Source organism: Phascolarctos cinereus, unplaced genomic scaffold (genome assembly GCF_003287225.1).
Source record: "Phascolarctos cinereus isolate Bilbo 61053 unplaced genomic scaffold, phaCin_HiC Scaffold_9;HRSCAF=440, whole genome shotgun sequence".
Classification (NCBI taxonomy): domain Eukaryota; kingdom Metazoa; phylum Chordata; class Mammalia; order Diprotodontia; family Phascolarctidae; genus Phascolarctos; species Phascolarctos cinereus.
Genome location: NW_027556402.1, coordinates 64563540 through 64590777, shown reverse-complemented (window position 1 = coordinate 64590777; position 27238 = coordinate 64563540). Strand labels below are relative to the sequence as shown.

Here is a 27238-nt window from a genome sequence, read left to right as displayed (position 1 = left end):
ATGGACTGAAAATTTAATGTGTCAATTGTGTGATGCAGCTTCCCCAGAAGCTCATTTGAGCATAGGCTGCATTAAGAGACATAATGTCCAGAATGAGGATAGTGATATTCCTGCCACACTCTGCCCTGATCAGATGACGGGATATCATTTTGTTCTGTTCTAGGTGCGCCATTATAGGAAGGGAAATGTTAAATGAAGAGCTTTCAGAGGAAGAAAACAAAGTCAGTGAAGGCATGGAAGACCATATTGGTTGAAGGAACTAGGAATGTTTAGCCTTGAGAAGATGCGATTCAGGGAAGACATGAAGTGGGAAACAGACAAAACTGTGTTCTATATTCCCCCAGCCCCTAAAAAGCAAAAACTAGGAGCAATGAGCAGAAACTGAAGAGAGCTATTGAAATAAGGAAAAAAACTTCCTAAGACTGTTCCAAAGTGGAATTTTTGGAAGTCAAGGGTTTCCCCTTTACTAAAAGTTTTCTAGCAAAGGCCAGATGAGTACTTGATGGGGATGTTGTGTAGGGATTCCCACTGAGGGACAGTTGGGATGAGATGAGCTTCAATCTCTTCCTATTTGAAGATTCTGTGAAGGTGAAACCAATTTCACTCTAGAATTCCTTTCCCAGAAGATCCTCCTCAGATGTTTACAAATTCTCATCACTAATCGCCCCCCTCCTTCTACCATCATTGCTCCAGGCCATTATATTATGGTCTGATTATATCTGAATTCATGGTTTCTTTCATGTGGTGGAATATTTTGTCTCTTAGAAGTTTCTAGTTCTGAAGGGAGAAAAAAATGCTTGTTTGTATCACAAGGGTGGATCAAGGCCAACTGCAAATCCAGACACTCTCTGAGTCCTAGGTACTGTAGTTTAAAATCTTTTGAACTTGCACACTACTGGAATGGGCAGCTAGGTGGTACAATCGATAGAGTGCCCAGCAGTTCAAATCTTACCTCAAACACTTACTAGCTGTGTGATCCTGGGCAAGTCATTTAACCCTGTTTGCCTCAGTTTCCTCATCTGTGAAATGAACTGGAGAAGGAGATGGCAAACCACTCCAGTATCTTTGCCAGGAAAACCCCAAATGGGGATAGGAAGAGTCAGATATGACTGAAAAACAACTAAACAACCCACCACCACCACCACCACCACCACCACTGTAATTCTACTTACTGCACTAGAGAGGATGGGGGAGGGGGTGGAAACCAAACTCAGTGACCTGAAAAATTTAAAGCGCCTGCCAAAGATGTCTACTAATCTTGGGGAGTTACATGGGTGCTGGGAGAGTCAAGGTCATTTTGGTGTGTTCATTCATTCAACACTGAACAAATATTTATTAAGCATACACTATATGTGAGGTACTTTACTAGGAAATGACACAAAAAGGCATTTCATCATTGTTTTAGAGATATCACTCAGTTTTTCCAAATGCACACATTACAATATATACACGTAATAATGCTTTAAATGAACATAAAACATAAACAGGCAGTTGAAAAACAGCTAGGTAGAAAAAAAGGTGGAAACGTCTCCATACACATGAGGATTTAATGTAAGAACTTTGGTTAGGACTGATACATAACTCACTATACAGATGGATCCTTCTCTTTTGTCCTAAGGGAATATGATGTGCTGCTTAGATTAGGACATCTAAAATTAGCAATAATGGGTTGATGATGTTCTCATAATTTTTTGGTAATTCATCTAAAGCCCTCTGACCTGTAAATCCTGTGTTTTAAAATATCGGTATTTTCTCCTTGGTGGCTTTGAGATCCACATATACAAGATGCCTTCAAAGAAAGGGAAAATGTCATTATGATATACAGGATTAAAATTTGTATGCGACATTGGTACTTACAGCAACAACTGCTTCTGAAAATGAGGCTGCAAAATGTCTGCTGAAATGAATGAACCAATTTCTCTTATAAAGTGGTCTCCCTCGTAGGAAATGGGGAAAAAAAAGGCTTTCATCTTCTCTTATTTGTGCTGACCTAGCCTAGATTACCTACTGTGTGACTTACATCTCCAATGCCTCCAAAAATGAAACATCTGGGACCAGCATCATGAATTAATAATATGGTGAATAACATAATCCTGCCTGACATGGTTCAGGAGCCATGCCTTTAACAAATCAAACAGTAGTGAAAAAAAGGACAAAAAGACCCAATTAACAAAGGCTCAATTTCTTCATCATATGAAGACTCAGACTATAAACATGGTCTTTTAAATAATTTTGCTACATCTAAATGCAGAACCTACATGCAAAATGCTCTCTGAGACACATACTTGCTTCAGGAATATAGACGTTTTCCATATAGTTTTATCTTTCACTTACCCTCCTGCCCTTAGGTTGACTTTATAAATCCAAAATAAGAAAAAAAAAATCTCACTTACTCCCAGTGCTCTATAAGGACCTCCAGCCTTGCCAGGGGACAGGAAGGGACTGATGTTGACAGAGATATTGGAGTACAACCAATTGACATTGGAGACTCTGATCGGCATAAACACAGGATTGCAGCAACACGTATGAAGTCATCTATGCTTTCCCCAGGTTGATTTTTAGCCATTTAATTCCCCCCCTCCTCCTTTCCCATGACCATGTATTGTCCTTTTACTATTTTTGGTTAGAAGAGTTAGTAGGACAGCTAAATAAGCCCTGGAATTGGAGTCAGGGGATCTTGAATTCTACCTCTATAACCAGGCAAATCATTTTAGTTCCTTCTGGCCTCAGTTACCTTGTCTGTAAGATGATGGAGGTGGACAAGATGCTTTTTAAGGTCTCTCACAACTCGAAACCTATGGAACCACTGTGAATCATTTGGAAAGTGACATCTTAGATAGAATATGGTCCCCATCCTCATTAGGTTCCATCTTTAAGGAACCATTTGGAAAGCTGTTATACCTGGATTTTTTTCCCCCATTGTGTAGGAGGTGTGTTTTTTTTTCATTTTCCTGAAGCCTTGAGTTTCATTTCCCAGAATGCTCAAACAAATACTGGACATGAGGACAATATGGTAGCAACTGTCTGTTGGGATTCCCCACCCATCTAGCAACCTGCCAAACTTCAGATGAAACATGGTAGAAAAGCTGTGACAGTGATAACCATGTGACACCAATGTCGCACAAATTGGGTGGGGGTTCCAAGCATCCAATAGAACAAGAGAAATGGATTAGGAGGTAGGAAGCCAAGTTTGCCTAGTCAGCATATCAAGCTCCATGATCTTGCACAAGTAACTTAACCTTCCTGTGTGTTGGTTTCATCACTTGTAAATGATTTCATTACTACAATGTGTCTGAACTACCCACTATATGAGATGCCAGTAATGAGGTGCCACATGTGAAAATGCTTTGAGAAGCTGAGAATGACATAGGAGAGTTTCATCCTCTTCTGAGACTTAACAGCGATTCTTCTATTGGCCCAGCCCAGCTTCACTGTTGAATTGGACTGGTTGGAATTCATAATCAAACTTTTCTAAAGAATCGTCTATATTGATTGCCTTTGCTGAACTCCTTGAAATATAGATCTAGTCTCGGAGGGGCCTTAAAAGTCACCTGGCCCAAACTAACAGATGAAGAAATTAAGGCCCAAGGAGATGAAGATGATGATAACTAGCATTTATGTAGGACTTTGATGTTTTCCAAGTATGACCTTATTTAATCCTTAACAACCCTGTTAGGTAGACATACCATTTTCCCTATTTTACAAATTAAGAAACTGAGGCTGAGAAAAGTTAGATGACTTGCCCAGGGTCACACAGCTAGTAAGTGGCTGAAGCAGGATTCAAATTCAAGCCTACCTGGTTCTAAGTCTACTTCTCTATCTAATAGGGATCTACTCAAGGTCACACAAATAACAAATGTCAGATGTAGGATTTGAACATAGGTGCTCTAACTCCTGAGGCAGAGTTATTTCCTCTGTATTATGTGGCCTCCCTCATCAACCACTTAATCCCTTGTTCTTTGAACTCTGGTTTCTATTTCCACCAGCATTTTTAGTGTGGTCTCTCCAAGGACGCCACCAATGATGTCTTAGTCCTAACACCTTCTCCTCGATCCCTCTGCAATCCTGCATATTGCTAACACTGCTTTCCTCCTACTTTTCTGTCCACTTCATCACTGGAGCTTCTTCCTTGCTCCAACCTTCTAATTGTAGAGATTACCCCAGAGGTCTGTCCTCAGACCCATTCTTTCTTTTCTCCATACTTTCTCTATTGCTAATTTAGTTCTAAAAACAAGAGCAGATTTAACAGAGAACTTCCACTGAAAGTCAAGAAATTGAGGCCTGATCTAAACTCTATTCTCAACATTTCTGCTCATTTAATCATTAGCCATAATATTTGAATATTTCTGAGTATTCTTCATACTTCAGTGGCATTACTTTAAAGTATATATACAAACACATGTACACATATATGTACATCTATGCACAGACATGTCCATATCTATATACACAAATGTATGTACATACATGTATATATGTATAGAGACACATTGTATATATCCCTAAATCTCTGTGTTCCTTGACAGTCTATGCTATACAAAGGTGTGCCTTTTTTTTTTAATAGAAAGCTGTTGAGAGAAATGAGAGAGATTATTTATTTACTGGCAGACCTATGGATAGAAGGAACCATTATTTGAGATCATCTAGTAGCAGTCCAACTCATTTATTTTACAATAATAATTGTGAGAGACATTATTTCTCTCTTGTATTCAATAACTAATTATTGAGTTAGGACCAAAGTTTCCCCCCCTTTTCTACTTCTTCATCCAGAAATCAACCATTGTGGGAAATCTTGGACAAGACTTACCCAGCCAGGAAGGCTAAGATCTAATCAAAGAGGGTAAAGAAGTGATTGGTGGATTCCTGCTCATTGTGTTTAGCTAATTAGGTCTTGGAAAACGTGGATTACTACTTTTTGTTGCACAGGTGATTTGGAAGTAAATGACGTGATCGAAGTCACATCCCCAGCCCCTCATTAGAATAGGTCCACCTCTCATTACAATATCATTCTTTCTTATTACTTGTTAACCAATCAGAGTTGCTTGTCACCCTCAGGAACACTCACACTCCCTAGGGTATACAAGCATTGAGTGGGTTCCATGTGGGGTCTTTGGCATTTGAGAATGTCACTGACCCATTTTATTAGACCCATTTATTATTTATGCTAACATTATTAATAAAATGACTAAATACCCAGAAACTGTGTCTCTCAAACTTTTAAAATGTCATAGTAGTAATATGAATAATGGAAAAGACCTCCTAGAAATTTCCTCTAAGTTCCTGTACAGTCACCACTCAGAACATAATTATCACTTTTGTTATAGTTTTATCACTTCAGATTTTCCGGTATGTAGAATCTGGACCTGTGCTGCTAACATTCTTCACTCCTTTGGGAATGCCAGAGTTGCCCTGCTAAATGCATTGGAAGTAAAGAGCTGATTTTTAGAGTTAAAAGCTTTGGTCTCAGAACTCTGCTTTGTGAATCAAAGAACCACAGACTTTTTAGAGACAGAAGTAGGGGTGTACTGGAAATGGCTAAGTAGTCAATTGTTCAGTTTTCAGTGTGAGCATTTGCATTGTGACCATTGTGTTGACCCATGCTTAAAAAAATAAAATCAAGACTTGATTTATTGTTTTGTTGATTGTCCAGACTTAAGAAAGTGGTGGAAAAAAATGTTAATGGTTTTATGGATTAAATGGATTAAACTTAAAAGTGTATCCTGTGGTGTTTTTTTTTGAAAGCTGGTTGTTAAATATTTACTGGCACACCTCTAGATAGAAGAAACCATTGTTCGAAATCATCTAGTAAGTAGTCCAACTCATTTATTTTACAAATGAGAAAAATGAAGGCAGTTTGGGAATTGGGATACACTCTGGATTTGAATCCTGGCTTTATGCTTTCAGCTAATGTGACTTTGAGTAAGTCTTCATAGGATCATTGATCTAAAGATGGCTTAGGTTTGAATCCTGTCTCTGCTACTTTCTGTTACCCATGGGACTTGGATAAGTCACCACAGGATCATAATTCTATAAATGGAAAGGAAGTTACTCCTTACTGGGCCTCAGTTTCCTCATCTCTAAAATGAGTGGGTTGGACTAGATGGACTTATGTCAGTCAATAGTCAATAAACATTTATTAAGTGCCTACTATGAGCTAGGCACTGTGCTAAGCTCTGTAATGGTTCCTTTAGTCTCTAAATCCTATAATGCTTAAGGAATAGAGAGGCATAACAAATGGAGTGAAGTATAATGATCTGCAGGCAGCTAGGTGGCATAGTGGATAAAGCACTGGGCCTGGAGTCAGGAATACTCATTTTCTTGAGTTCAAATCTGGTCTCAGACATTTACTAGCTATGTGACCCTGGGCAAGTCACTTCACTGTGTTTGCCTCAGTTTTCTCACCTGTAAAATGAACTGGAGAAGGAAATGGCAAACCATTCCAGTATCTGCCAAGAAAAATCCCAAATGGGATGCCCATCAATTGGGGAATGGCTGAACAAGTTGTGGTATATGAATGTAATGGAATGCTATTGTTCCACAAGAAATGATAGCCAGGTGGACTTCAGAAAAACCTGGAAAGACTTACGTGAACTGATGCTGAGTGAAGTGAGCAGAACCAGAAGAACATTGTACACAGTAACAGCAATATTTTGAGATGACCAACTTTGATAGACTTATCTCTTTTCAGCAATACAAGGATCTAAGACAGTTCCAAAAGACTCCTGATGGAAAATACTATCTACATCCAGAGAAAGAACTATGGAGTCTGAATGCAGATTGAAGCATACTATTGTCTCTTTCTCTCTCTCTTGTTTTGGTTCTTTCTTATGGTTTTTCCCTTGGTTCTAATTCTTCTTTACAACATGACTAATGTGAAAATACATTTAATATGATTGTATGTGGATAGCTAAGATCAGATTGCAAACGCTCTTAGGCAGTGGGGAGCAGAAGGAGATGGAGAAAATTTAGAACTCAGAGTCTTATAGAAGTGAATGTTGAAAACTAAAAACAAATAAAAAAGGGAAGGAAATCTGAAATGGAGTCATGAAGAGTAGGGCATGACTGAAAAATCACTGAATAACAACAAAAACAATGATTCTGCTTAGTGACAGAACCTTGCCTAGAACTCAGGCCTTCTGACTCCTCATCCAGAATTCTTGACTACACCATGGACTGAGGGAAAGGGGGTGGGGTGGGGTGGATCACACCCCTTACTCTCTTACACCTTCTATTTCAATTGTGTCCACTATACTTTCCCCAAACATCACAACTCAGTATTCTAAATAATTAAGGTCAAATTGTAGAAACATAAGCTACAAGATCTAGGCTTCGGTGCCTAAAGCCTATCTAGTCCAGTCCCCTTATTGTATGAGAAAATGAGATGAGAAAAAATGACACTTAGGAAGATTAAATAATAATTGTATACCAGTTGATTAAGACCTCATGGACTTGACTTTAGGGTTACTCTTGGATCATTCTCCTATGGATTTTTTAGAAAATGATTGTGCTTCTCTTGATCATGATTTTTTCAGTGTACTCCACCCTCAATCCCTTCAGAAACAAAAGAGGGGGCACCTGGAGGGAGGGAAAGATGGAAGGAAATGCTTCCCTTCCCTCCCTCCCCCCAAATATGGTTGGAAACTAAGTGGTTCTCATGGCACAGCTCAGACTTAGCACTAAGAGTTATAAAGACTCCTCAGGAAAGGGCTCCTACTGGATAATCATAAGCAGACCCCAAACTCAGATCTTCTATAGAATGACCACATGGGTTTACCTCTTAACTATTTGCAAGATCTTTGCTCCTCTACTCTCCTATCCCAGCATCTAAACGGGAGAACTGGGCATATAAAACTGTTACCTCCAGGAAGCAGCTGAGCAAACATACTAAACACAGAAGAAAATAACCTATCTTTGCAGTGTTAGAAAGGGGCTCCTTTTGATCCCTGCTGTGTGTCCTATTCAGCTTGGAGCAAAGGGAGTGTCCCCCCACCTCCCCAGCCAAGGGAAAGTAGCCAAGAGGCCAAGGATAGAGAAGAGAAAACCCTCCAACTTGAGACTGTCTGCTATTAACATTCCTTTTCTTCTGGTGCAACCTGAAGATCTCAGCCTACTTTCTTTGTTAAAGGAAGTGGTTAATTATTTACCTTTCTCACCATTTGGCCCAAATTCTTTTCTTATCAACTCCACACGCTGAGGGAAACAAGCTTCCCTGGAGGGGTCAATAACCATCTTAAATTGTGTTGCCTGACAGGGAACTGGATATGTTTTGCAATTTTTTTTTTTTAGATTTTTAATTCTTCCTCCCCTTGTCTGCCATGTCTCCTGAGAAATTCTGTGGTTCTTTGCTTTACAACAGAAGAGCCTCTGAGACCATCAACTTTCTCCTTCTATGCTTCTTGAGCTAATTTATGCTGCTCAGCTGAGATTTAGTTTGTGAGTCCTTCCTCAGGCTTCCACCTTTTCAAATGTCCCACATGACTCAGCTTTCCTAATTTTTCTACTTAAAGGACTCCTTTATTTTCCATGATTTCTGCTGCCACTTTGGTTTCTTATCACAAAAATAGTTGTTAGTTTCTGCTGAAATATACCTGGCATGGTGATCATTGGATTCTTGTAAAAGGCAGTGGTTAACAAAGGCCTTTTTTTTTTCAAAAGTAAGCTCATGTAGTTTCTTACTCCCTCCAACCCCCCTATTAATAATAATATCAGTTCAGAGCTCTCTAGAGACGTAGCATGGCATAATTAAAAGAGAACTGGGGGCAGCTGGATGATGTAGTGGATAGAGCACTGGCTCTGGAGTCAGGAGGACCTCAGTTCAAATATGACCTCAGACACTTACTTATTAGCTGTGTGATCCCAGGCAAGTCACTTAACACAGACTGTCTCCAAAAAAAAAAAAAAAAGGAGAGAGACAGAGACAGAGAGAGGTTGAAGACCTGGAGTCAGGAAGACCTCAGTTCAAATCCTCCCTCTGATACACACTTGGCAGTATGACAGTAAATTCCTTAACCTTGTTGTGCTCTAGACACATCTCTAAATTCCACAGATCAGCACTGAGAGAGAGAATTTCTTCAGGAAGGAATTTCCCATCCTAATGAAGTCACAAGTCCAGTCTTTGTACCCAATCCATATTGTTATAATACTTTTCAGGTCTAATACAATCTTCGGCTATATGAATAGAAGTATAGCATTCCAAATAGGAGCCTAATTTACTCTGCCCTGATCAGACTACATTGGGAACTTTTGTTCCATTACAGATTATTATATTTTAGGCATAACATTGACATATTATATAAGTTAAAAAAAAACAACCTCTAGGTTTTTAGCCTGGAGAAGAGATGACTGAGAGAGGACATGTCAGCTATCTTTGAGTTTTGAAAAACTAGACTGTCAGACCTGTTCTGATTGGTGACAGAGGACTGAATGAGGAGCAGCAGATAGAGGTAGGAGGGAAGTAGGTTTTAGCTTAATTGTACAGATAATTTCCTAATAGTTTGAGCTTTCTGAAAGTGGGATGGGCTATCTGGTGGTGATGGAGAGGGGATTTGTGGCTTTTCCGCCATCCCTGGAGATGTCCAGCTGAGACTGGATGACCATTTTTTGGGGATGTTGGAGAACAGATCCTGTTTGGGTATAAGTTAAAAATGGAAGACCGCTGGGGTCTATTTCAGCTCTGAGAATTTGGGATCCTGTGATCTGAAGGAGGGATCTGCATGGGTAGAAATGGATTTAAAGCTATTCTGTCACCCCTGCATAGAACTATATTTCTTTTCTTTTTAAAAAATTAATTAATTTTCAACATTCACTTTTACAAGATTCTGAGTTCTAAAATTTCCTCTCTTACCTCTTCCTTCCCTAAGATGGCATGCAATCTGATATAGGTCATACATGTACAATCATATTGAACATATGTCTACATTAGTCATGTTGTGAAAGGAGAATCAGAACAAGATGGAAAAATCATGAGAAAGAAAAAACAAAAACAAAAGAGAAAACAGTATGCTTCAATCTGCATTCAGACTCCATAGTTCCTTCTCTGGCTGTGGATAGCATTTTCCATCATGAGTCTTTCAGAATTGTCTTAGATCATCGCATTGCTGAGAAGAGCTAAGTCTATCAAAGTTGGTCATCACACAATGTTACCATTACCGTGGTCTCCTCGCTCTGCTCATTTCACTCTGTATCAGTTCATCATTAAGTCTTTCCAGGTTTTTCTGAAATCTGCCTGCCTGCTCATCTTTTCTTATGGAACAATAGTATTTCATTACATTCATATACTATAACTGGTTCAGCCATTCCCCAATTGATGGGCATCCCCTCAATTTCCAATTCTTTGCCACCACGAAAAGAGTTGCTATAAATATTTTTGTACATGTGGGGTCCTTTCCCCTTTTTTATGATCTCTTTGGGATATAGACCTAGTAATGTTATTACTGAATTAAAGGGCATGCACATTTTTATAGCCCTTTGGGCATAGTTCCAAATTGCTCTCTGGAATGGTTGGATCAGTTCACAATCCACCAACAATGCATTAGTGTTCCAATTTTCCCACATTTTCTCCAACATTTATCATTTTCCTGTTTTGTCATGTTAGCCAATCTGATAGGTGTGATGTGATACCTCTGAGTTGTTTTAATTTGCATTTCTCTAATCAATAATGATTTAGAGCATTCATATGACTATAGATAGCTTCAATTTCTTCATCCAAAAAACTACCTGTTCATATCCTTTGACCATTTATCAACTGGGGAATGACTTGTATTCTTATAAATCTGACTCTGTTCACTATATGTTTTAGACATGAGGTCTCAGCTGGTTGTAAAAAGTTTTTCCCAGTTTTCTGCTTTCCTTCTAACCTTGGCTGCATTGTTGTTATTTGTGCAAAACCTTTTTAATTTAATGTAACCAAAATTATCCATTTTGCATTTCATAGTGTTCTCTGTCTCTTGTTTAGTCATAAATTATTCCCTTCTCCATAGATCTGACAGGTAAATTACTCCTTGCTTTCCTAATTTGCTTATAGTATCACCCTTTATATCTAAATCATGTGCCCATTTTGACCTTATCTTGGTTGTATTTCTTTTCTTGCCTGAATCATTGTCTGGTAGTAAAGGAAGTAAGACGAACTAGGCAATCTTTCAGACCACTAGGGTAGCATTTAAATCATCATTACATTATAATCTTAAAGCAAAGAGAGCCCTTAGGAAGTCCCTGGCCCAGTGCCTGATTTTTCAGTAAAGATCCTGAAGCATCCAGCAGTTAAATAACTCGCCCAAGGTCATACAGGTCAGTAGCAGAGCCAAGACTAGAATTTGTTTCCTGAATCATGGTCCAGTGTTCTTTTCAATATTTTAAAGTCAGAAATAATTAACCTCTCTGAACCTTAGTTTCATCATCTGTAAAATGAATAATCATATATTGAACTACTCATCTCACAAAGTCATAAGGAAAGCGCTTTATAAATTTAAAGCAATACATAAATGAGTTGCTGCTGCCACTATTGTTCATGATTGATATTATTATTAGCATCTTATAAAGTGTTCTAAAAGGACTTCCCTATAGCAAAATTGTGAGATTTTTCTTCAGTGTCCTCCACATCTATAAAATGAGTGGGACTAGATGATCTCTCTAAAGTACCTTTCTAGTTCTAAATTTATGAACCTCTTTCTGTAGCCTTTCTACCCATCTCCTTTTTAGAATTCTCTTCTTCCTCTTCTTAACTTGTTTTAGGAAACTGATTATGCTACCCTTTGGAGAAAAAGACTAATTCATACTAAGATGGTGTTGACTCAATGGGTTGCTTTTCACTCTGTGAGTATCATATTTTAAAAGATCACTCTAGAAAAGATTGCTCTGAAAGGAATTCATCTAAATTGGTGGAATTTTATGGAAACATGGAAATTTCACTTGGATGATCAAAATTTTCTGGTGCCCTCAAATTACAAGAAATAAGTGACTATTTACACATAAGGAAAGCTTCGCATTTGACTACTAAGGAGGCTCTTTGGAAGCTTTACACAACAGAATCCATTAAGTCTGTAACCTTATTGTATTAGGAATATAAGCCCAAGTTATTAGAAATGGGTGATTTCATTCTTTTCTGTAATACTAGAGTTTATAGTGTTTCATACGAAAGTGAACTTCATTTGGTATGGTATTTACCCTATTACATAACAGGCTTTCCTGGAAGTTCGGTGAAATTTGCAAATTAACTCTTATGGAAGAGCAACTCTCCTACAGTAGAGCAGTGAAAAGAGTTGCACTTGGAGACCAGAGATCTGGATTCAAATTCTGAAATTCAGTACTCCCTAGCCATAGGATCCTGGCTAAGTAACTTACTTTCTCTGAATTATGGGTTCCTCTTCTGTAAAATGGGGTTACTAATACCTGCATCACTGACTTCGTGGAATGGCTATAAGCAAAGCACTTTGTAGACCTTTAACTGTTTCCTAATTGTCTTAATAAGCACCAACTTATCTAAGAAAAGCTTGCTTAAATGTGGCTATCATCTTAAAACCTCATGGGACATGCCCAATGTCACCACTGATTCAAAAATATAAATGAATAATACTATTAACTGTAATTGAAAGAAAATTTTGCCTAGACAACATAGTATTTTGTACACTATATCTGACTGGGTCAATTCGAATCAAATAAGATTGACATCCTGTCTTATAAGTTAAAGATTTGAGGCCTGAGCAAAGCAAGGTCAACAGACAGTTTGATAGGAATGGGTCAGATCAACTATAGGGCAGCTGACATGGATTCAAGCATCAGGCACTTTTAGAAGGATTTATTTTTTCTTTTCCTAATCTCATTTCTGATGGTCATCCCAGGGACAGAACAGAATGAGTATTGTGGTTCGGTTATCTCAGTAGTGAGTTTCCTTCTGAAGGTTCATGAAAGTCCACTTTTCAGTTCAAAACTGTTGGTTTTGAAACCTGTCCAGGCAGTGCTTCTACCTGTTCAAAGTTCTCTGGGGACAAACACAACTGTACACATGCAGGTCTCTGTAAAGAACTTTAAGAAAACATTAACCAACTTTCAGACCTGAAGTTTGGGAATTATTTCTAGGCAAAAACCAAAACCATCTAATATTAATCATTAGTCGGAACTGAAACAATAAGGAAGAATACCAGGGGATTAACTTTTAAAAGATATCTTCCCCTCCCTTGGAAAAAAAATTATAAAATGTTTTCTTCCCCCAAAACAAGTTGACTGTATGTGTGATTAAAGAGTCCTTATCTAACAGTTACAAAGTACTATAAATACTACTGTACATGGGCAGAACATTCCTGGGGATGACATTTTTCTTACATGTGGTTTTTAAATGTCTGGTTATTTCCAGAGAACAGAGACTGGTTCCCCACAGAAAATGAAGTCATTGCTTTATCTTTATCACTCCTGTCTAAGTATAACTAGGCCTGCACATCATGTTCAAGTAATGTGACCATGTCTGGCTGGCCCCACCATTGAGTCAAAGCTGATAAGCAGTAACTGATCAGCTTATCCACAACATTCTTTTCATGAGCTCACTGTTTCCTTTGATCCAGAAAGGCCAACAAAGCCGAAACATTCTAGAAACTGGCCTTTCAAATTAATTAAACAGTATCATGTACATAGCTGGTGAGATTATCACCTTGTTAGACTGTAGCTTGCATTCTTTCAACATTGCTTGGGGAAATACTTTCCAGATTATTCAACTATGTAGTTAAAGGGCCAACCAATATTCACAAAGCATGCATACATTCATTATTGTAAATGCTACTATATATGTAAATATTTAGATATCAATTTAGCTAGAAAACAGGGAAATTTAGCTAGAGACAGGGAAAGGAGAGACTGTAAGGAAACAGTATAGTAACCCTCAAAAATCAGGAACAAGGGTTAAAATTCTATGTTGTGATACATTCAGGCAAATTGCTTAAACTTTTAGGGCCCAAAGGAACTTCTTACACTCTAAAGTGCAGAGTAATTAGCCAGTCTACGTTGGGAGGGCGAGTTTTTCTCTCTATGAGTTCCCTAAATAAAAGAAATTACAAATTTAGTCCCTTCCCAAACAAATAAACAAATATATCATGTATATACATATGTCTATGTGTATGTATGTATACACATATACCTACAAACCTAACCTCTCAGAGACAGGTTGGTCAGCCAATTCTTTTATGACTATATGACCTACAAAGCAGGTAGCAGTCTAAATCAATAAAAGGAATCCCACACGGGAAGGTACTAATGAAATCACAGGTGCGGACCAAAGTTTCTCTCCTTTTGCCTCTATATACGCGCACACACACATACACATACAAATATATACATATATACACACACATCCAAATATATACATGTATGCATACATACATATGTATATGCACACACATATCTGCCACACAGACGATCTATGATGAGGGAGAATTAAGTTCAGTAGAAGAAAACCTATAAACTCTAATTCTGATGTCACCAAAGGCTAAGCTACATGATATGAGGTTAAATGCACAAGTGTTCTATACATATGGCAATAATATATTTAGATCCTTGAAATTATTGCTGAGTTAAGTGAGGGGGCCATCTCTAGTCATCCTCATCTATACCTTGCCACTGGACCCATGTGGCTGTGGAGGAGGACCTTGCCTAGCCCTGCCTCACTTACATCCAATTCACTTGCAAGTCATGGCATCATCTTCCTGATGTCATGGTCCTCTTTGAGAATGAAGGACAAACAACCACAACATAAAGCTAGACAGAAATATCACTATATCCATGTATCCATTCAGACCTATGATTTCATCAGAAGTTGCCACGTGGAACTCTGGTGCAGAAACTCCTTCCACAGACACAGACTGGCAACTCCACTTGGAGTTTTAGGGTGTTGTCAGAGCTCAAAGCCCTGAGAGGTTATACAACTTCCCATGGTCACACAGCCAGCAGATGTCAGAGGTGGGGTCTGATCCCAGGTCTTCCTAACTCCTAGGCTGGCTCCCTATCTACTATGTCCCTCCACCTCCCTTTAGTTACTATAAATGCCATAAATGAATCACCCATTTAAAAAGAATTAGAATCTAATAAATTCAAGATTAAATTATGCTGGACAGTTTAGTTTATTCATTAAGATGAATTAATCTGAATGTAAATAGTAACTAAGCAAGCTCTATTGTTTGTATTGATGTTCAGTGTTAAGTTTCTAATAAAACATTTACTTTTTTTAAAAAAGAGATTGCTATAGAAATTGTGGCAAACAAAAATTTATGCTAGGCATAACTTAACCTTTCTTTGAGGAATTAGAAAGCAATTTACATCAACACTGTCATCACAAACAACAATTGCTATTGTAGTGTATAAAATCAGAGCTGGGACTATTGTGTCCATGCCTTTGTAGGCTCAGCATCTACCTCAGTGTCTGGCACATAAATAATACAATGAGTGCTGAATTCAACTAAACTCATAAAACACAGAAATGCTTTTTGAGATGTCCAGTGAATATCTTTGAGTAAAGCAGCTTGGGGGTACATGCAGTAATTAAGAAATATAGACTAGTATATGCATTCAAGCCATATATGGCTTTAAGATTGGTGTAAGCAGATACCAGCATGTAACTGGATGATGCATAAGAAGTAGCATGTAAGACATCAAAGACATGCATGAATCGAAGAAGAAGCAGACAGGTCACACAATGAGAATGAAAGATAATCGATGGACTTTCACAGTGCATTCCTGGTGGTATCCATAAAAATTTGGAAGAACTAGTGAAAGACCTAGAGATCATTGGGTAGATTTTTTTGGGAGAAGGTTATTTATAGATGGAGAAATGTGAGGAGGTGTTGAATTCTTTCCCTCCTCAAATTTATGTACTGGAGCCTTCTCAGGCTTCATTCAACTCCCAGTTAAAATCCCACCTTCCACAAGAAGTTTTTCCTGATCCCTCTTAATTCTTGTGCCTTCTCTTCCTTGATGATTATCTCCAATTTGTCTTGTTTATAGTTTGTTTATACATAGTTGTTTGTACATTGTCTTCCTCATTTGACTATGGGCTTCTTCACTGTCTTTTATGTACATGCATGTGTATACATGTGTGTCTGACCCCAGGGGTTAGCATAGTGCCTGGCAGCACTTAATACATGATTATTGCCTGATTGATTGACTAATAACCAATGGTATCATCTTGGCTGATTGTTCTTAGATAGGAAGCACACTAGTGGGGGCTCACGAGCCAAATCTCTGAATAGTAAATATATAGCAGTGAGAGTGAGTTGTAGCATCAAAGCTGCCCGTTTGGGAACAATCCCAACTGCCAAAAATGAATATAGTTGTGTTAAGTAACTCAGCCTCAGCCCAGATCAAGGGAAGAGTTGAAGGTTGATGGATATGCCCAGACTACACAAAAATCACACAAGAAGAAAAGAAGACATGGGTAAGTTAGGATCTGAGGTGGTAAAACGAATATTTATAATGATGAAATCATGGTTTCATAGACCAAGACAAATGTCAGAACTATATTTACTTAAATACTGCAAGGATCCATGTTTTCATTAATTTAGGTGTCTCCTCCACTCATACAGAGCAGAACACCTCCATTGAGAGGTTCAATAACACTTGAGCATATTCAGGGACCTTTGCATACCTTTATGAGAGGTGATAAACAAGGTATGTCCTTCTGGCTTGAGATGTTCTGAGAAAGGCTCTTCTCTGTCTCATGCCCCTGTTTTCCCTGGAGCTCTCACCAATTTCATTTTCTTAGTCTGTGAAGAGAGAATCAGATCCATTGTTACATCACAATTTCCTCTCTCAGACTGTGATCCTTAAGTACATTTTTGCAAATAACTGAAGAAAATAACACATATCTAAAGGACCAGCTAATGATCAAGAGATTCCCACAATGATTCTGATTGGAAAAATTTTTTTTGAGTATGCTGGTGGAGAGTTATAACTATCACTCAAGAACTCTGAACAAGAATTGAAGTCACTTTAGAATCCAGAAGAACTAAGATAGCCATGTCCATTGTGGCCATTCCACACCCTCCACATGGAGGAAATGACCTTTGGTTATTCAGTTCTTTGAAGGTTAGGCCAACAGGGCATGTTCCCTGTGGGAAAGACTTCCAAGGATGGGCTGGACAATCGAGTGCTGTTAAAGGACCAGGGTATCTAAATTTTAATAGGTATATCACGAAATCTTAGTCACAAAATGACACCTTGGGACCAAAGGAACCCATGAAATGGATGGGCTTTAATTTGCACTGTTTAAGGGAATGTTCATACCAGGAAAACCCAATAGATCCACTGATGGATCAATGTGAATGGAGACATTAAATTTTGAAATTTTCATGCCACTAATTTGATGTGGCTGAAAGAAAGCAATGGCTAACCATAGAATCAAAGGATGTAAATGCTTGAAAGGAACTTCAAGATCATCTATTCCAGAGATTCTTAACCTACTGGGTGGAACTCCTGGTGGTGGTGGTGGGGAGCTGTCCATGGATAAAGTTAAGAGAGTTTGGAATTTGGATAAGGAAAAATATACACCTTTATTTTTACTAATTTCTAACAGAAATTTAACATTTCCTTCAATTAAGAATGCAGGTAACAGATATTATTCTGAGAATCTATCTGCCTGCTTCCTTCAACAGCCAAAGGGGAGGAGCGGTCCCCTCAAAAAAAGGTTAAGTATCTTTAATCTTTGATCTAAAACAGCTCTCTCATTTTTCAGGCGAAAAAACTGAGTCAGACAAAAGTAATTTGGCCAAGGTCACCCAGGTAGCTGAATCAAAAGGAAAGAGTTGTCATGAGCTATTTGTGCTGAGTGAGAAAGAAGGATGTAGGACTATCACCTAGGTTTTCTGCTCCAATCTGGCGTAGGTTTTGTTGCATTTTTCCTATTTTTCTTTTCTTTTCCTTTTAAGCAGTATTTTATTTTTTCCAATTACATGGAAAAACAGTTTTAACATTCTTTTTTTACATAAAAATTTGAGTTCCAAATTTCTCCCCTCCCTTCCCCCCCTCCTGAGAAGATAAGCAATTTGATATAGGTTATACATGTGCATCTCTTATTTTTCTGAGAAAAATCAAGAAACATCCTTATCCTCACTTCCCCCCCACCAAAAATACCCCAACACATCTCTCCATCTTCCTCCATTTTCAGTTCTAAAACAACAGCCATGTTGCCTTAGGAAGAAACCTGGCCAAGCACCCTCTCTTTGTTAGAGCAGACAAAGGATGACACTGAAGGAGACAGCTGCAGTTGTAGAGTGAACACAGGAAAGACAATGGAGTAAAAACATATGGAATTATCTTGGTATTGTTTCCAAGGCAAAAAAAAAATCAAAAAGAAATCATTATGGGGATAAAATTAGCAATTGGCTCTGAAATTTTCAGAATCTATTAGAACTAGTTTTAATTCTGATATAAATAATAAGTTGTCAAGTAATGGAAATCACTGTTGGGATGAGGGCAGTACAGCTTTAAGTAATGGACAGAGAGTGGGCTTCGGTATCTGAAGACCTGGGTCCAAGTTTTTTCTCTGACACATATTGGTTGTGTCACCTATAGGAAGTCACTTAAACCCCTCAGTGCCCCCAAGCAAGTCTCTAAAACCAAATTGCAGAGTAGTTACTAATTTGCTCAAGTAGAGGGAATTGCCCCATGAAAAGTACCCTACACCAATGAAATTACAGACCCAGACCTCCCCCCAACCTAAATAACAACACAAAAAGAAGCCACAGAAGATGGATTTCTGCTACTTTTTATAAAATGAGAGAGTTGCACCAGACCAGACTATGGGTCTTTCTAGGTTCAAAATTTTATAATTGTATGTATGCTTTTCTGTCATTGGAATCAATGGGTGCCATCCCTAGATAGATGGAAGTGAATCTTAGAGATAAGAAAATCTTACTGATAGCAAAGATGCTCTAGAAAAATATTTGATTCTCATGGAATTAACATAAAATTATGTTCATCAGCTATTTTATGCCAAGTGAAATGCACATCCAAGCATAGCTGAAAAGCTGAACATATGTCTTGTACTGTGAAATGCTGCTGTGTAGCGAAAAACAAAAAAACCCCAAACTCATAACCCCCTCCCCCCCCAAAACACCTCACACAAGCATCTCAGAATTTAACCCAAAACAAGGTTGAAAATTCTGTGTTTATAAAATGGAATAACAAAAGTAATAATATTAGATCATACTGCTTTCACATTTAAATGGTTTAAAAAATGCTTTTCTTATAATAACCTTATGATAATATAGTAGTATTATCCTCATTCTACATACTAGGAAACTGAGGTTCAAAGAGGTCAATTAATACTTATACATCATATAGCTACTAAGTATAAGAGCAGGGGTTTGAACCCATGTTCTCTAGGTTCTAGTGATCTTTCCATTTCAGATTTTATTTGCCTCAGTGATATTTTACAAAATAATGTATTTTTTTCTCAAGTATTTGAAATCTTTAGACTGAAGGCACTAGGTAGAGGAAATATTCTTATAAAATAGTTGATTACAATCTCGATAGAAGATGTCAGTCTATCACTTTGGGGAAATAACTCTCCCAATTCAATAGACTGAGGGGTGTGGTCTTTTTTTTTTTTACTTCTGTGCACAGTTTCTATGAACATTCCTATCAGTGGGTGTCAGACCTATTCATACAAAAGTAAAAATAGATCCTTGAGTCATGCTGAAAAATTTCATTTGAAAAGTCTCTTCATTTCTACCAGTTTAATTAACATGCATTAAGTTGGATCTGGAAAATGGACTCATGAGTTCTAATCTTGCCTCTATTAGCAACTGTGGGACCTCAGGGAAGTTAACTAAACTTTTAGGGTGTCAATTTTCTCATCTGTAAAATCATGGAGTTTCACTGAATGATCTCTGTGGTCTCTTCCAAAGGAATGAGTATATGAGTCTAGAATCTTAAATCTTATAGGGATATAAGGGTCTCATTCATTTTTTCTTTCCCTAATAAAGATTTGGAAGCAAACCATCCCAGGAACATGGATGCCCAATCTCTAACAAAAGTCTTTGAAGAGATGTCAGAACTTCTCAAAATTCTAGTTAACATTCCAATTAACATTAATCTTGAGATTAAATTTGAGATCCTTGATAAATGGTACTTAATTTTCCCACTGAGGATGATAGTGGTAACCCTTCCTCCAGCATCTATACGTTGGACAAAGTGGCCAGATCAAACTTTAATTTAGGAGTAATGTTAATTAGGATGTATTAAAAAGGAAATTATGACATCTCCTCACAGAATGTTTAAAGAAAAGATTAGACAGCTACCTTCTTGAGATGGTTTGCCTGTTGTCATTAGAGGTAGGAGATTGGTTGAATTCCTTGGGTCTTTTTGAATTTGTGATTCTAGATTAGTGTCACGAAACCCTTTGGCAGTCTAATGAAGACAACGGACCCCTTCTTGGAATATTATTCATAAATTCATGACATAAAATACACTGGATCACAAAGGAAACCAAACTTCAGTGAAACCAAGCTTCTTTTCCCCACTCAGGTTCACACACTCCTTCCTATCTGTCAGCTGCAGGTTGTTCTAGACCTCTGTTCTAGACTCAAGGCCTCTTTCAGTGTGAAGGGATCTTAAAGAAGTTCAGGCAGCAGCAAAAAATTCACAGTTATTTTTAAAGGGTTTTCAGAGAAAAGATTAGGTATCTGCCTTCCTGCATGATTTCTCTATAATTCTTATTAGAGACAGAAGAATGGACAAAAAGAGGCTCTTGGATCCTTTTGAGACATAATTTTAGACACATTGATTCTTTCAATGAGTCTAAGCAATGTGTAGAGGCGTTTGCTCCATCTGGATTTAACTAAGAATACTACTTCTTCTCTTCCCTGAAGATTTTATTCCTGCCTTCGCTACTGGGAAGGGTAGGTCAATAAACTTACCTATGATTCTATGCCCTATCCCTGCAACTTTCCAAACCAAAACACCCCTCTTTGGTCACCAGTTCTCACTGTCTTGTCTCTCACTGTTAGACTACAAATTCCTTCAAGACAGTGACTGTCTTTATTTTTTTTATTTCTTTCTCCAGTGATTAGCATAAAAGTGTTTGGTACATGTCCAGGTCACCTACAATGGAGGCTTTCACATAGGAGACAGTAGGGGCTTCCTTCTGAGAGAATATATTCCACATTGGCCTACCATGTGTTTTGAAATAGCCTCTTTCCTTTGGTTGTGTAGTCAGAACTTTCTGCATCTCAAAAATTTACCTGAGGTATAGTCACTTTTTCTCCAGGGATGTTTAAGAGTGAAGGTCTTATTCCTTCATAGCAGGGAGATAATGTAGTAAGCAGGATGGAGTCCTTCCACCTTAGGTCCTATGGCCCTGAAAAATGGGTATGGGTTTTTTAAATCTTATTTCATTTGTCTTTTTCAGTTCTAAGTATAGGTAGTGGAGTACCAGATTGGGAGCTAGCATCAGGGGGACCTTGGATTACAGGTCTCTAGGACAGATATCGCAACTAGCCCAGTAGGGAAGCCCTGAGAAGCGAGGGTCCTGGGAAACAAGCCCAAGGGAACTATGGCCATGGAACTTGGTGAGACTAATGGTAATTAAGAACTGAGTTAAACTGTGAACCTAATCCTCCTCTCCTCTCCTCCCAGAGACCCAGATACTATGTGTATGTGGGGGGGGGAGTTATTATGCCCAGGTGATAGTCAAAAACATTAGCATGCTTGTTCTTTCTACGTAAATATTCCTTTTAAAAATCTAAGTTGATTGTTAAGTGGTTAAATGGAACAGGGGTGCTTGGACCCCCCCCCCCAAAAATTGAGAGAATACAATAAGTAGGGGCTTGATTCAATTGGAGAGATAAGATGACTCCTAAACCCCAAGGAACTCTGGGGAGAGGTGAAATGGAACATCTGATTCTCAAGCAATTGGGTCCAGAGTAGTTATTGTTACATTAGCATAACACTTGGCATATAATCAATGCTCAGTAAATGCTTTTTAAGATTCATAATAATTATAGCTAGTATTCATATAGCATTTTTGTTGAGGGCCGATCTTAAGAGTCTGATAAGGGTTTAAGACCCAAGGCAGAGTTTGACCTCTGCCCAGGCTTTTACCCAAAAGGGCTCAATGATTAAGTGGTACAGCTCTCCAATTCCTTCCTGATTAGGAGGTCCCTGAGACATTCCTTCTCACTCTTTGAACCTTAGATTTACACATTCACCCCTCTATGCAGGTGACACCAAGGCGCCTGGGAAAACCTTGGAAAATACAACCCAATCTAGGAACCCTGATAATGAGGAAATTCATGTTGTCACATCCTCAGCAGATGTTCTGGGGAGTATCTCATGGGGAGGACTCTTTGAAGTTAGGCTAGATTTTCTCTATATATCCTGTACCCTCAGATGAATAAACTGAGTCAGTAATTCTGCTCCTCCTGGCCCATGTCACAAGTTATTTCACGCCTCTCTGTTTGGTATACAATCTGGTTGCGGGCAACACATTTTAAGGTTTTCAAAATCTCATTTGATTCTCCTAACAATTCCATGAAGTACTAGTATCCCCATTTACAGATGAAGAGAAAGAGGCTTAAGTTTTCCTGAATTCAAGCCTAGTGCTCTACCTACAATGCTACCTACAGTCCCTAGGTAGAATATACACCTAGGTTTCTAGGTAGTGGATACCACCTAGGCACCATAGGCAGCATCATGGATAGAGCAGTAGTCCTATAGTTTAGAGGCATTCTCTGGAACACTTCAACCCCAATCTCTACCAGGCATGATCCTTCACTTCCCCAAAGATGAGCAAGCCAAGATTGGTTTATGTCACTGGTTTGACTGGTCTTCAAATAATAGAAATGGGAAGGCAGATCTACAAGGACCTGGTAATCTCCAACATGATAGAGATAGAGACCTAACCCAAAGCTGGGGAATTTTCTGGACTAGGACTGGAGCAGACCCCTTAGAACTCACCTTGATCTCTGGGCCCACCCTCCTCAAGACCCTTACCCCCCCAAGCCAGTTTCAGATATTCTGAAACTTCCTGAGGTTTGGGGTACTAGGGTTAGGAGATGGTGATAGGGCCCCATAACTGGCATTCACTTTAAACATGAAGGGTTCTAAATGTCCTAGGACATTAGCTGTAATATTTCAACCAAAAAAAAAATGACAGAATATGCAGGAGAATGGCTTAACCCATGAGACCTGTTTGAAATGTATGACTCTAGACTGACTCATAGACACTTTCAGTGGGAAGGGCTCTTAGCAATGGTTAGGCAGAAGCAATCATTAATTGCCATCTGGTGGAGGGGCGGTGTCTGTATACCTCCCTATGTGTGAAAGGGGTGGTTTAGAGGAAGCCAGAGGTAAGCTTTGTCGATGCCATATGGCTGTTTTATGCCGGTGATTTGTTTTTAGCTTTCCATATAATTGTGTTTTCACACAATTGTTAAGGCTTGTTAAGACAAAGGGTACAGTTTTAAGGCTCTTTAAAGTATAAAATAAAAACTGATGGGGGCAGGGCCCAAGACAAGATTTTTGCCTTTGACCCAAAGGGAATCTGGCTCCCACTTGTCTACAGACCCCAGTTTTTATCTCCCCTTGAAAGCTCTAGCTTACCTTTAGATCTTATTCAGATCTGGCTCCCTTTTGTCTGTAGGCCCCAGAAAGGCCTCCCTTATTGACTCCCCTTATCTCCTTTTGAAAGTCCTGGCCCCACCTTGATCTTGTGCAGATGCCTTTCAAACTTGTGCCTTCCTGTTCCCTCCATTATCTATTCCCATTGTCTATTCAATCTCTCTGACCTCCCCAATTAGAATTCTTACCTAGACCCATTTCCCAACCCCCTTCTCTGGCCACCCAAAGTTACTTTAGTATTTAAGATCCACCTTGGCCCTCATTCAGATGCTGAGAATCTCAGGCCCACAAGGCTGAGAACCTCTCATGCCCGCTTGTCTTTACAGGCGTCACCTGGCCAATGTGATTTATCACTAAGAAACTTTTCCTCTGGCTGAAGAAGATTTGAGTTGAATTCATTCAGCAGGGCCCAGTACCGTGCGATCTTGGGGATTTTGTAGCACCCCAAAAGTCCTAGACCTCTTCATATGGTTCCCTGATGGAGAAGCACTGCTAAATCTCAAACTCTTCTTCAGCCACGACTGGTAAGCCTCCCCCTCCCCAATTCCTTTCTTGTCTTGTGGCTGGGAGGGGGATTTCCAAGCAGCTAGCTAAGCTTGCCTTAGAAGGGTTTTCAGGCCTGATTTCTCAGGTCCCCGTAAGTCAGACAGCTACAAAGCTGTCTCAAACCCCGCCTGCTCCCAGGCTTTTCGGTCCAGTTCCTCTCCTTGAGCACTTGGACCTGGGTAATACCTTCCTTAGCATAGAGGATGGACTCCCTATCAGGAAGCATAGATCCAAACCTCTCCGTTCTCTCAGCGCTAGGGAATTGGGAACCTGTTGGATATTTTTTTCCTTTTTTCTTTCCCCTAAGCCCGCAATGGGTCAATCCTCTTCAATTCCCAAGAATTCATCTTTAGGCTGTCTTTTACTAAATTGGAAAAGTTTTAGCTTCTGTAAAGAACTTACAAAGAAAAAACTGGTGCATTTTTGCAACACCGTTTGGCCTCAGTATCACCTGGAAAATTATGAGGCATGGCCCCTTTTTGGGACATTACGGGTAAAGACCCTCTCAGAGTTAGAAAAATATTGTTGCAGAGAAAGAAAATGGGTGGAGATTTCTTACTTAATGGCTTTTGTTGAGCTTTCTAGAGACCCCATTCTCAGAAAGGATTGTAAGATGCTCATAGCTAGAGCCACCCCACTAGTGGAGAGTGGGGATCAAATAGACCTTTTGGATGATCCTCTCCTCATGCCTCCCAGGGTTCTTCAACCCCATCTTCCCAACCTCCGTCTGCACCACCTCCCCCAGCACCTATCTCCACCCCATTCTCCTCTGGCCTCTGAGGCTGTTCCCCATTCCCCCCAGACCCTTCCTTCTGCTCCCCATCCTTCCTTCTGCTCCCTATTCTCCCCAACCCCTCCCTGTTTACCATGCCCCCACCTCCTTAGTTCTCCTTCCCTCTTCCTCTGGCTCCTGCATTTCCCCTCCAAGCCCCTGCTCTAGAGGCTGCTCCTACTCAGGCCTTGAGCAAGGGTCTCCCCCTGGCCTCTACTTCCGAAGAGACCCCCGCTCAAGCTCCGGACGAGGTTCTCAACTCAGTGCCTCCTCCCCAGACTTCCACTTCCGATGGGACCCCTACTCAGGCTCCAGATGAGGGTCTCGCCTTGGCGTCTTCTCCCCTGATCCCTCCCCCCTCCTCCGGTGTCAGGTAATCTTTCCCCTTGTCAGCCAGATTCCTCGGCCTTGCCAGTTCAGCCAGCGCTTTCCAGTCCCTCACTCACAAGAAGTGGGACTTCCTATCTCCCTCCCTCGCAAGCCCCTGCTCCTGCAGGGCCTTCAGGGCCTTTTCATTTAAGGGAAGTACCTGCCTCTCCTAATGGGACACTTAGGGTGCATGTTCCATTCTCCATTTCAGATCTCACCCATATTAAGGAAAGGCTGGGTCGATATTCTGAAGATCCCACTAAATTTACTGAGGGCTTCAGGGATGTGTCCCTACAATTCGAACTTTCTTGGGGTGATTTGCAGGTCCTCTTCTCCCACCTGTTGTACCCCTGAGGAGAGGAAGAGAATCTGGCAACAAGCCCAAAATTCTGGGGATCATTTTGCTAGCAATGACCCCACAAAATACCCCCAAGGATCAGCTGCTGTTCCTGCTAGTGATCGGGGGTGGGATTATCAGAAGAGTGAGGATAGGGGAAAGAGGGACTACATGATAATTTGCCTGTTAGAAGTCCTGAAAACAGCATTTCAAAAGCAAGTAAACTTTCAAAAGATTAAGGGAATTACTCAGGAAGAAAAGGAAAATCCTGCCCTTTTCCAAGATAGGCTAGTAGAAGTCATTAAAAAGTATACGAATTTAGATCCTGACTCTACAGAAGTGGCAGCAATCCTTAGCATGTATTTCATTAACTAATCTGCCCCAGATATTAGGAGGAAACTACAGAAATTGGCAATGGGACCCCACACACCTAAGGCCCAGTTATTGGAGATTGCCTTTGGAGTCTTTAACAACAGAGACTTAGTTGCAGCGGAGGAGAAAGAAGGCAGGCGAGGGCTAGAGACAAAGAACATGCCCGATTCCTGGCTGCTGCTATGGTCAGGAAAAGACCCAAGGGTGTTCCTGGCAACCTGGGCAGTGGGAAAACCTGCTTTCGATGCCACCATGAGGGTCACTGGTCCAAGGAGTGCCCCTCCAGGGCGCCCCCTTGGAGGAAGCCCCCAAGACGGACACCTTCAGGACCTTGCCCAAGATGTGACCAGGAGGGACATTGGAAGAAGGATTGTCCCCGAGGTAGGAGAAATGGTACAGTCTTCTCAGGACTGGGGAGGACAAGGGAGCCTGGGTGCGGGCCACACTCCCACTTTCTCCATCTCTCACCAAGCCCTGGGTAGAAATCGAGGCTGAAGGTAAGGTTACCCACTTTTTCATGGCTATGTTCTTTGCTTTAACCAATTACTCTGGCCCTATTCGCTCCTTGACCCATCCAGTCATGGGCATTCCAGAGGTGACTGAGGGATATCTCCAGACATACCCCTCCCCCTGCATACTTGATAATCTGTTGTTTAAACACTCTTCCCTTATGCTCTCCTCTTGCCCTGCTCCCTCCTTGGGAATGAACCTGATGGTGGAGTTGGGGAGCCAATTTTCTCTAGTTAAGGCTCCCATCTCTCTTTTCCCTCTGTGTGACAGACCTCCCCATGTTCCCCTGGAAGTGTGGGAGACAATTTGGGATACTTTTGCCACCCCAGCCATTGTTCACCTCTGAGACCTTAAAGTATTTTCCTATGGCTGTATTTGTAGCCCCACCCAGGAGGTTTCTTTGTCCATTGCCTCAGGAGTGCTTAATTTCTTGGGAACTCAAGGCTATAGGGTCTCTTTGAACAAAGTTCAGATAGCATCCCAGTCTGTAAAGTTTGTTGGCCAGGAATTCCCTGTCCCAGCCACTAAGAAACAATTTCGAACTTTTCTAGGCATGGATAGATTTTGTAGACTCTGGATCTCTGATAATAGTTTGATTGTTAAGCCCCTTTATGACTGTCCTCTGGGCCCTGACTCACTCCCTCAAGAGTGTGGCCCAGACCAGACTAAGCCTTTTGTGATTTTAAAATCTAAATTGACATCCACACCCCTAAATCAGTCCTTAGGAGCAGCTGGAA

At 39.9% G+C, this 27238-nt stretch overlaps 1 protein-coding gene across 1 annotated transcript in view; it reads right to left on the bottom strand.

Moving 5' to 3' along the window:
- SORBS2 (sorbin and SH3 domain containing 2) overlaps window positions 1-2444 on the bottom strand; it is a 299710-nt gene extending 297266 nt beyond the window's left edge. Inside the window, exon 1 of the mRNA XM_078148138.1 lies at window positions 2394-2444. The gene's annotated coding sequence lies outside the window, so the exon portion shown is untranslated. The remainder of the gene's footprint in view (window positions 1-2393) is intronic.
- Between the last annotated feature and the right edge of the window lie 24794 nt (window positions 2445-27238).